Here is a 12,278-nt window from a genome sequence, read left to right as displayed (position 1 = left end):
TTCAGTTAGCAAATCTGGAATTAAAGACTAGTCTCAACAATGGTAACAAATGAAACTGCAGTCAATTGTTGTAAAAAGCATCTGGTTCACTAATGTTCTTTAAAAAAGGAAGTCTGGTCTGGCCTACATGTGACTCCATACCAACAGCAATGTGTTTGATTCTTAAGTGCGTTCTGAAATAGAACATAGAACATGTAGTGCAGAAGGAGGCCATTCGGCCCATCGAGTTTGCACCGACCCACTTAAGCCTTCACTTCCACCCTATCCCCGTAACCCAATAACCCCTCCTAACCGTTTTGGTCACTAAGGACAATTTAGGATGGCCAGTCCACCCAACCTGCACGTCTTTGGACTGTGGGAGGAAACCGGAGCACCCAGAGGAAACCCACGCAGACACGGGGAGAACGTGCAGACCCTGCACAGACAGTGACCCAGTGGGGAATCGAACCTGCGACCCTGGCGCTGTGAAGCCATAGTGCTATCCACTTGTGCTATCATGCTGCCCTAGCAAATGACTGAGCAAGCCACTCAGTTTAACCAAACTACTACTGGAAAGTCAAGAAGGACTGATGAATTAATACTCCTCTATGTTGACCACTTGGAGGAAGCACAGAGAGTGGCAAGGGCACTGATCACAGAATGTACTCCGAGGAGGGGGAGGGTGTGGGGGGGGGGGGGGGGTGTCAATATCCATTAGCAGGCATGACCCAGTAGGACCATTACTGACCAAACTGGCTGATTTTTCAATGTCATAGCTGCTAGACTGGGTCTGTGGCAGGTGGTGAGGAGACCAGCAAGAGGGAAAATCCTACTTGACCTTGTCCTCAAGAATCACCTGCCTCTGTCCATTACAGTATTGGTAGGGGTGACTCGTACTGTCCTTGTGGAGATGAAGCCCCATCTTCACATTGAGGATACCCTCCATCATGTTGAGTACAACTACCACCACACTGAGCGGGATGGTTTTAAACAGACCTCGTAACTCATAACTGAGCATCCATTCGACGCTGTGAGCAGTAGCAGAACTGTACCGCAAACCATAACCTCATGGCCCAGCATATCCCCCAGTATTCTACTATCAGAAAACCGAGTGATTAACCCTGGTACAATGACGTATGCAGTTGGGCATGTCAAGACTTAGTTAAGTGATCCCACAACATGCAAATGAGATCTAAGCTCTGAGGTCCTGCCACATCTAGCTGTGAATGGTGGTGGACCATTAAACAACTAATTGGAGGAGGCGGCTCCACAAATATCCTCATACTCAATAATACAGGAGAGGGGGGAAGGGTAGCACATCAATGCAAAAGAGAATACTGAAGCGCTTGCAGCCATCTTCAGCCAGAAGTGCAGACTAAATAATACATCTCGGCCTCCTCTAAAGGTCCCCAGCTTCATAGATGCCTGTCTTCAGTCAATTTAGTTAATTCCACATGATATCATGAATGGCTGAAGACACTGCATATTGCAAAGGCTTTAGGCTTTGGGCCCTGACAACATTCCGGCAATGGCACTGAAGACGTATACTCCAGAATTAGTTGTGCCCTTCGTCAAACTTTCAGTATACTGGCATCTGCCTGCAAATATGAAAAATTACCCAGACATGGCCTGTTCACAAAAGTCAAGACAAATTGAACCCAGCTAGCTACTGCACCATCAGTCTTCTCTTGATCTTCAGTAAAATGATGGATGGGGTTGATGACGGTGCTATCAAGTGGCAAGTATTCTGCAATAACCTGCTAACAGGGCTCAGTTTGGTTACCATAGGGCCAGTCAGCTGAATTCATTACAGCCTTGGTCCAAACATGGGCAAAAGAGTGGAACTGAATAAGCGAAGTGAGAGTGACTGCCTCTGAGATCAAATCAGTATTTGACTAATTGTGGCATCAAGGAACCCTTGCAAAACTGGAACCTATGGGAACCAAGGGTAAAACTCTCCACTGGTTGGAGTTGCACCCAACCCAAAGAAAGATGATTGTGGTCATTGAACAACAATCTCCCCAGTCCCAGAACAGTGCTACATGAGTTCCACAGATAGTGTCCTCAGCCCAACCATCTTCAGCTGCTTCATCAATGACCTTCCCTCCCTCATCAGGTTAACAGTGGGTATGTTTGCTGATGATTACACAATGTTTAGCGCCATTCATGATTCCTCAGATTCTGAAGCAGCCAGTGTCCATCAGCAAGTCTGTGTCCAATATGAGTCATTCCTGTTTATGTCCTTTGTTCCCATTTCTTTTATTTTTATTTTGTTATTTTTGCTTTGTGAACCCATAATCAAAATGTGCCTTTAAGCACAAGACCCCAGCTGAAGCAGCCTGCTTGTCAGGACATTGCGTTCAGGTTTTGCATTTTGGAGAGGTGAAACCAAATGCTTTGGTGCTGAATAGATCTTAGGAACCAGCTTCCGACGAAGTTGGTTCGAATGTTTGGCTGGCACCCTGTGGGTTGGCCAGGAGACAGTGTTCTTCCCGACAAAAGTCAGTGATTGGTTCTTACTTGATGCTTTCTGAGAGAGGCTGGGAGAAGTCATTAAACCTTGGAAGGAGAAGGAACAGTCTCTCTCTCTCTCTCGCGCTGAAAGTACTGCTTTATTGGTCTTAAACCAGTGAATGCCTGGCACATCCTTGCTGAAACCTGGAAATGATCCTGAATTTACAGGAAAAGTAGACAATCTTGCCAGATGACTTTAGACCTACAAAGGAAGAAGAGCTGTGTTTTCTCCCTCTCTCTGCTGCCAGTTGCCTACTGTCTTTGTGAGTCTGCAGTGAAAATCATTACAAGCTGAAGGAACAGAAAGTACCCAACAGAAGGCCTAACTTTCCGAAAGACATTAACTAGAGGTCATCCGAGTGCATTAGGTCATTCTATCCTTTTATTTTATGAACAGTTTCTTTACCTCTCAGTCACCCTTGTGTGTGTGTATATAGATGAGTGCAGCTTCGACAACACTCAAGAGATTCGACACCATCCAGGACAAAGCAACCCGCTTGACTGGCACCCTTTCCACAAATAGTCACTCCGCCCACCTCCACCGCATTGCAGCAGCAGTATGTACCATCTACAAAATGCATTGTAGTTACTCAGCAAGGCTCCTTAGGCAGTACCTTCCAAACCCATGACCACTACCATCTAGAAGGACAAGGGCAGCAGATACATTGGAACACCACCACTGGGAAGTTCCCCTCCAAGTCACTCACCATCCTGACTTGGAAATATATCATCATTCTTTCACTTTCGCTGGGTCAATATCCTGGAACTACCTCCCTAATAGCACAGTGGGTGTACCTACACCACGTGGACTGCAGCCGTTCACTAAGGCAGCTTGCCACCACCTTCTCAAGGGCAATTAGGGATGGGCAACAAGCGAAGCACACATTCTTTAAAAAAAGAAAGGGGGGGGGTTGGAAAAGGGATATTAGATGGTCAATTACATTTTTCTGTCAGTTAAATTATAATATTATACATTACAAAAGGTTACTTGTGTTAAAGTCACAAAAGCTGTGACTGCAATTTATTGGGATTAGCCAAGGTCCTCAGGTATTTTTAAATAACATCTAATTTCACTTGTGTTGCGACTCCGGGTCAAGTGGGGCTGGGAATGACTGCGCACTAGCCCAGGGGGTGGTAACATAATTTGGTGGCTCGGTCCTAGGATCTTTGGAATGGTAGACAGTGATGATTTGGGATACAGTATATACTAAAGAGACGCCTAGCTGGATTCTCCGTTTTGGGACTATGTCCCCACACCATCGTGAAAACTGTGGTCTTTTACGCCAAAGAAACTGGCGTCAAAAGGCCACAGCTTCACCATCTTGCAGTGGACTAGCAGGAAGCTGTCGTGGAACTCGAAGCTCTAGCTGCCGATCTGGCCCTCCGCACATCCGGGTCAGAGGCTGTGCATGTGCATGCCGGTGGCCTCCAGCGGCTGCGCTGTGCTCCATGGCAGACTCAGCCCGCGGACCTGGACCACTGAAATAGTGCCCCGCTCGCCCGCCACGGACCGCCCTCACACACAGCCCCCAGTCCTGAATGAAGCCCCCCCCCCGCCCTCCGATCAGCCCTTCCCTGACTGTGGAGGCCCTGGACTTAGTCCGCAGCCACTACACGAGGTTCCCGAACGGCAGGACCATGTTAGATCAATGCTGTCGGGAATTCAGCTGGTCGGGGACGGAGAATAGCGGGCTGGACCTCAGGCAATGGCCTAATGTGATGGATATTCAAGGTGGCGTACTCACCGAGAACGCTGCTTTTCGGGGTGCGGAGAATAGCAAAACCGGTGGCGGTGCCGATTTCGTGCGCAAAACCGGATTCTCCGCTCTGTCACCGAACGCGATTTCGGCGTTGGGGTGCGGCGAATCCAGCCCCTATTTTTTAATAGCATAACAGGATGACCCTGAAAGCCTTTCTTCAGGTGCAGGACTTTGTCATTGGTCTATTTGCAAGGGTTTCGAAAAGACAAGTAAATTGAATTGGCAAGTGAATTAAAAGTAAAGGTATCGGTTGAAGTTAAAAAAGCAGATATAGACTTAGAAAACAGTGGTGATAGGATTGGACAGAGTCAACATGGATTTACGAAGGGGAAATTATGCTTAACAAATTTACTAGAATTCTTCGAGGATGTAACTACGAGAGTTGATAAGGGGGAACCAGTGAATGTGGTATATTTGGACTTTCACAAGGCTTTTGACAAAGTCTGCGTAAGAGATTAGCAAAATGAAAGCATGTGGTATTAGAGATAGTATATTGAAATGGATAGAAAACTGGTTGGCAGACAGGATCAAAGAGTAGGTATTGATGGGTCTTTTTCAAATTGTCAGACAGTGACTAGTGGGAAACTGCAGGAATTGGTGCTGGGACCCCAGCTATTCACAATATATATATTAATGATTTAGGTGAGGGACAAGATGAGGGATTCTCCGGTCCGGCATCCACGTTTTCTGGAGTGGCGCGCCCTCGCCAGCAGTGGGATTTCCCATTCCCCCAGTTGGCCAATGGGGTTCCCCATTGTGGCTACTCCACGCAGGTGGGAAACATGTGGGCATGGGTGCACTGCCGCAAACTGGAGAATCCCGTCGATGGAGAATTACGCTGAATATCTCCAAATTTGCAATTAACACCAAGTTGGATGGGAGGGTGAGCTGTGAGGAGGATGAAGAGATCCTTCATGTGATTTGGACAAGTTGAGTGAGTGGGCGAATCATAGAATTTACAGCGCAGAAGGCAGCCTTTCAGCCAATCGAGTCTGCACCGGCTCTTGGAAAGAGCACCCTACCCAAGCCCACACCTCCACCCTATCCCCATAACCCAGTTACCCCACCCAACACTAAGGGCCATTTTGTACACTAAGGGCAATTTATCATGGCCAATCCAACTAACCTGCACATCTTTGGACTGGGGGAGGAAAACGGAGCGACCAGAGGAAACCCACGCACACACAGGGAGAACGTGCAGACTCCGCACAGACAATGACCCAAGCCGGGAATCGAACCTAGGCCCTAGAGCTGTGAAGCAACTGTGCTAACCGCTATGCTACCGTGCTGCATTGCAAATGAATAGCAGATGCAACATAATTTGGATAAATGCGGGGTTATCCAATTTGGTAGCAGAAACGAGAAGGCAGACTATTATCGTAATGGCCATAAGTTAGGAGAGAGGAATGTGCAACGAGATCTTAGTGTCCTCGTACACCAGTTACTGAAGATAAACATACAGGTACAGCAGGCGGTAAAGAAGGCAAATGGTAGGTTGGCCTCCATTGCGAGATGATTCAAGTACAGGAGCTGTTTCCTCCCACAGCAATTATACAGGTCTTGGTGAGTCCACAGCTGGAATATTTATGCAGTTTTGGTCTCCTTATCTGAGGAAGGGTCTTCTTGCTCTGCAAGAAACCAGACTAATTCCAGGAATGGTGGGACTGAGTACGAGGAGAGATTGAATCGGTTAGGATTGTATTCACTGGAGTTCAGAAGAATGAGGGGGGATCTCATAGAAACCTAGAAAATTCTAATAGGACTAGACAGGGTGGATGCAGGAAGGATGTTCCTGATGGTGGGGTTGTACAGAACCAGTGGTCACAGTCTGAGGCTATGGGGCAGACCATTTAGGATAGAGATGAGGAGAAATTTCTTTACCCAGAGATTGGTGAACCTGTGGAATTTGTTACCACAGGAAGTAGTTGAGGTGAAAACATTGTATGTTTTCAAGAAGTAGTTAGATACAGCACTTGGGGCAAAGAGGATCAAAGCATATGGGGGGAAAGCGGGATCAGGCTATTGAGTTGGATGATGAGCCATGATCATAATGAATGGTGAAGCAGGCTTGAAGGGCCGGATGGACTTCCCCTGCTCTTATTTTCTATGTTTCTATGTTTCGATATGCTATATTTGTTTTTTTTTAATTTTATTGGGTGTTTTACATATGGTATATTTACAGATGTAGACATAGAGAAACCAAAAAAGAGATAACAAAAACATTGCATAACTAAAAAAAGCCAAGGGGTGGGAAAATAAAAACTGGGGAAGCGTATATACATAAAAGCAACGGAAAGACAATTATGTTATACATGTCATAGCCCCCCACTTTCTGTTTCTTTTAGAAATACATACAGAACAAGCTAAACAAGACTAGGTGGGTGGGGCGCCTGGACAGAGCCCTTGGTGTTACTTGCTTCTCCCATATGTTCTGGGCATGCCCGAAGCTTAGTGGATTTTGGCAGAGGTTTGTGGATGTCATGTCCAAGGTATTAAAAACAAGGGTGGCACCGAGTCCAGTGGTGGCGATTTTCGGAGTGCCGGAAGACCCGGGAATCCAAAGGAGAAAGAGGCAGACATTCTAGCGTTTGAGTCCCTGGTCGCCCAGAGACGGATACTATCAGCTTGGAGGGACCCAAACCCCTGATGATGGAGACCTGGTTAACTGACATGGCTAGCTTTCTCTGTTTGGAGAAAATCAAGTTTGCCTTGAGAGGGTCAATGTTAGGGTTAGCCCGGAGGTGGCAGCCGTTCATCGACTTCTTTGGGGAAAATTAAACGTCAGCAGAAGGGGCGGGGGGAGGTGGGGGGTTAGCTTAGTTTAGAGTCGGGGGTTAGTAAAGGTGGGACCTGTAAGGGAAGAAGATGGCTTTTGCACTATGTTTATATTTTCAGGGACATTGTTTATTGTGTTGTTGTTATACCAAAAATACCTCAATAAAATGTTTATAAAAAAAGACTCCACCTTCACGTGCGCAAGACTCAACCTAATGCAACTAAAGGTAGTACATAGAGCCCACTTAACAAGAACCCGAATGAGTAGGTTCTTCCAGGAAGTGGAGGACAGATGTGAACGGAGGCCCGGCCAACCACTATCATAACCGATTCAATCTCTCCTCGTACTCAGCCGCATGTTCATTTCCCCTCGCCAATCCAAATTTCTCCTCCAGCTCCCTCAGGCTAGAAAAGCTCCCCTCCATAAACATGTCCCCCATCCTCTCAATCCTTGCTCTCTGCCATCTCCGGAACCCTCCATCCAGCCTTCCCAGGGAAAACCGGTGATTATTACAGATTGGAGACCACACAGATGCTCCCTCCGCTCCCACATGCCTCCTCCATTGCACCCAGACCCTCGGGGCCACCACGACCACGGGGCTGGTGGAGTACCGTGCCAGCCGGAACGGCAGAGACGCCGTTACCAACGTCCGTTACATGATGCCGCCTCCACATGCTTCCATACCGACCCTCCCCCCACCATCCACTTCCTGATAATGGCTATATTCGCCACCCAATGGTAATTACTAACGTTCGGCAGCACCAGCCGCCACCCCCCCACCCCCCCCCCCGCGCTCAAGCATCCCCTTTTTTACTCCGGGGGGGGGATCTTACGCGCCCATACAAAGCCAGTGATCACCTTTTTGACCCGTTTAAAGAAGGACTGTGGAATAAAGATGGGGAGACAGTGAAACACAAACAGGAATCTCAGGAGGACCATCATTTTCACTGTCTGCACCCTCCCAGCTAGTGACAACGGAAGCACGTCCCATCTTCGAAAATTGTCCTTTATTTGGGCGCCTAATCGAGCCAAATTTAACTTGTGTAGCCGTTCCCATTCCCGTGCCACCTGGATACCTAGGTATCGAAAGCTTACCACCCTACCACCCTAAACGGCAGTTCCCCCAATCGTCTCCCCTGTCCCCTTGCCTGGACCGCAAAAATCTCACTTTTTCCCATATTTAGTTTATACCCCGAAAACCGGGCAAATTCCCCCAGAATCCTCATAATTTCTCCCATCCCCTCTAATGGGTCCGAAACATACAGGAGCAGATCGTCTGCGTAAAGCGATAGTCTGTGTTCCACTCCTCCCCAGACCAGCCCCTTCCAGTCCCCTGAGGCTCTCAGCGCAATTGCCAGCGGCTCTATGGCTAACGTAAACAGCAGTGGGGAGAGGGGGCATCCCTATCTCATCCCCCGATGCAGCCTGAAATAGTCCGATGTTGACCTGTTCGTCCGTATGCTAGCAACAGGCGCCTGATACAACAGCCTGACCCAGTCAAAAAGCTCCGCCCAAATCCAAACCGCCCCAGTACCTCCCACAGATATTCTCATTCCACCTGATCAAAAGCCTTCTCTGCGCCCATTGCGACCACTACCTCCACATCCCTACCTTCTGGGGGCATCATAATCACATTTAACAACCTTCTTACGTTGGCCGCCAACTGCCTGCCCAGAACAAATCCTGTCTTGTCCTGCCCAGTCACGTCCGGAACACAGTCTTTAATCCTACAGGGCAAGATTTTGGCCAGCAGTTTGGCGTCCACATTTAGTAGGGATATTATCCTGTCGGACCCGCATAGCTCCGGGTCCTTGTCCTGCATCAGGATCAATGAGATAGTGGCCTGTGACATCGTCGGGAGAAGCACCCCACATAACCTTGCCTCATTGAATGTCCTCATCAACAGCGACCCCAATATCCCAAAAACTTTTTATAGACCTCCACTGGGTACCCGTCCGGCCCCGAGGCTTTACCCGACTGCATGGCCTTCAGTCCCTCTGTTATTTCCTCCAACCCGATTGGGGCCCCCAGCCCTTCTACAACCTCCAGTCCACCTTCGGGAAATTCAGCTCCCCTAAAAGGTGCTTCATCCCTTCCTGCCCAGCTGGGGGTTCCGTCTCATACAACCTCCTGTAAAACTCCTTGAACGCCTTATTAACCCCTGCTGAATCTCCGACCAGGCTCCAGTCCCGGCCTTTTCTTTCCCTATCTCCGAATTGCCCGAAAAAAATAACACGAAAAACAAAGAAAAGATCAAACGTAAGATCCAACATCTAACAATCACACCTCCATCCCCCATCAGTGCAAATGTAAACTTTAACTCCCTCAGCTCTGCAACAGGCCCCAAAACAATACAGAAGTCATTACAGATGACGTTCAAAAAACAAGAAACTTTTTTAACGTGAGTGCTGCAGCAAAGTTCAAAAGTCTCAGTCTGCCACCAGTCCTTTCCTTCTAGCGCTGTCCACCGCTTCCTCGAGCGAATCAAAATAAAAATGTTGTTCCTCATATGTGACCCAAAGACGGGCCGGATACAGCAGTCCAAACTTCACCTTTTTCTTTAAAGGGTCGACTTTATCTGATTGATCCCTGCTCTTCTCATGGCTACACCCGCATTCAGATCCTGATAGATCCGCAGGATACTGTTCTCCCCTGTCTGCCTGGCACTCCGTAAAATACGCTCCTTATCCAAGCACCTGTGGAATCTCACCACCATTGCCCTCGGAGGGGTCCCCCACTCGCGGCTTCCTCGCGAGCGCTCTGTGAGCCCTGTCCACATCCAAGGGTCGGGAGAACAACCCATCCCCCAGTAACTTGTGGAGTTGACCCTATGTAGTGCTTTGCTCTAGAGTCCCTACCCTATTTCGAGCCCCAGGTCTTCTATGATATATCAGTTGAGTTCTTGGGTTGTGTTAGAAACACAGGAGAACTCACGAGCAAGTAGTCCAGGTACTGTAGCATCATAGAATTTATAGTGCAGAAGGAGGTCATTTGGGCCATTGCGTCTGCACCGGCCCCTAGTAAGAGCACCCGACTTAAGCCCAGGCCTCCACCTTATCTCCCCAACTCAGTAACCCTCCCCAACCTTTTTGACACTAAGGGGCAATTTAGCATGGCTGATCCACCTAACCTGCACATCTTTGGACTGTGGGAGGAAACCAGAGCATCCGGAGGAAACCCACGGAGACACGGGGAGAAACTGCAAACTCCACACAGTTACCCGAGACCGGAATTGAGCACATGACTCAAGAGCTGTGAGGCAGCAGTGCTAACCATTTTGCCACCATGCCGCACTTCCAGGGGTGGAAACCGATCTGGAGAAAATTTGGATGCAGTTCCCGAATAAAAGGAAACTAAAAGTAATGGAAAATGATAAACAAAGAGTAGATGAAATGAAACTTTAAATGGGAATGGAAAGATTAGCAAGGAAAGAAATGGAAAAGGAGAGAGAGAGAGAATATCAATTTAAAAGCTTGAAGTTAAAGGCAGAAGTTGAGGGCCATCACGAGGGAGTCCAAATCCTAATTGGTTAAATATGTACCGGCTGTACCAGAATTTGAGGAAAAGGATATCGAGGCATTCTTCATGACTTTTAAGAAAATAGCAACTAAAATGGAGTGGCGGAAAAAAAGGTGGACATTTCCCATGCAAAGTAAACTGGCAGTGCGGGCGCAGGATGTTTATGCTTTGTCAGAGGGGTATCTAAGAATTGCAGTGAGATAAAATAGACTATTCTCGATGCATATGCATTAGTTCCGGAGGCATAAAGGCAAAATTTTAGCATTTAAGGAAACAGCCGGGACAGACCTATGTTGAATTTCAAATGGTTAAGCAGAACAATTTTAATAGGTGGGTACAAGCATTGGGAGTGGAAACTACCTATGAGGCTCTGAGAGAAATCATTCTCTTCGAAACATTTAAGGATTCACTACCTTTTGTGACAGGAATCCATGTTGAAGACCAAAGGACTGCTCAACAAGCAGCAATAATGAGCTGATCCATAAATTTAAACCTGTGTTCCGTCACCCACATAATTCTGAAAAGGACAATAAGTAGGTGAGTGAAAGGATGGCAGAAAACCAAGGAAAGGAATGGATAGTTGGGAATTCTCCATGATCCCCTCCTCAGTCCAGGAAGATAGATATTGAGGGTGGAGATAAGACTTGAAGGCCAAAGTGTTACCATTGCAATAAAGTGTGACATGTTCATTCAGCGTGTTGGAGGTTGTGAGGAAAGCCCATGGGACTTATAGATGTTCATAAGGACGATTCTGAAAAGGGAACAAGAGTGGAAAATACTACAGGGCAGACGGTACTCTAGCTAGAAATAGGAGACCTGAGATAAACACTGTTGTGGGAGGAGGTGTGGTGAATGACGTAGATGGGAAATGTGTTATGGGCCAGGGTTTAGAGAACCCCAAAGTGTATCATGGAGTTCACCTGACCCACAACTTTTAATAGATTGTGGGATGGGGAGCACACGGCCCACTCTACAGGTATGGTACAGCAGAAATGGAAAAGTACTTTTTTAAGCAAAACAATGTTTATTCTATGAACTCAAGTTAACCTTTTTAAAACATACAGTTAACATATTAGCAACCATTAATTCAAATACAACCCCCAAAGAATACAACACTAAGTCATCCTTTAACCTTTCCTTTTAACATCCATAAGACTTAAAACACCTTTTACCAGAAGCATATTAGGTTAAAGTCACTACTGTTATTAGTTTTAAATCACCAGAATCGATTTACAGTCTTTAGATTGCAGAGAAACTCTAATAGACCTTCTGGCTGTGACTGCAGCTATCCAGCTCTGAAAACGAAACTAAAACACACCTTGCAGCAAACAGCCTAAAACAAAAGTAAAAAGCTGACAGACAGCCCAGCTCCACCCACACTCTGACATCACTGATAAGCACTCATTTCTTAAAGGTACATTTTTTAAGCCACTATTTCTTAAAGGTACTCTCACATGATAGATGTGCAAGGTTTTTTCTCAGTGGAAAATTATCCCATTTTCATCCAATGATGTACAAAACCAGCAACAGAGTTGCTTCACAGTGCCAGGGTCCCGGGTTCGATTCCCACTTAGGTCACTGTCTGCACTGAGTCTGCACGTTCTCACCGTGTCTGCGTGGCTTTCCTCCGGGTGCTCCGGTTTCCTCCCACAAGTCCCGATAGACGTGCTGTTAGGTGAATTGGACATTCTGAATTCTCCCTCTGTATACCCAAACAAACGCCAGAATGA

The 12,278-nt window shown here is 47.1% G+C and overlaps 1 protein-coding gene across 8 annotated transcripts in view; it reads left to right on the top strand.

Moving 5' to 3' along the window:
• Positions 1–12,278, top strand: part of nbeaa (neurobeachin a) — a 1,044,979-nt gene that overhangs the window by 517,979 nt on the left and 514,722 nt on the right. The gene's annotated exons all lie outside the window — the stretch shown is intronic.

The sequence above is a fragment of the Scyliorhinus canicula genome, chromosome 14 (assembly GCF_902713615.1).
Source record: "Scyliorhinus canicula chromosome 14, sScyCan1.1, whole genome shotgun sequence".
NCBI lineage: Eukaryota > Metazoa > Chordata > Chondrichthyes > Carcharhiniformes > Scyliorhinidae > Scyliorhinus > Scyliorhinus canicula.
Note: the sequence above shows the minus strand (reverse complement) of the source record. Positions and strands in the feature narration are given on the sequence as shown.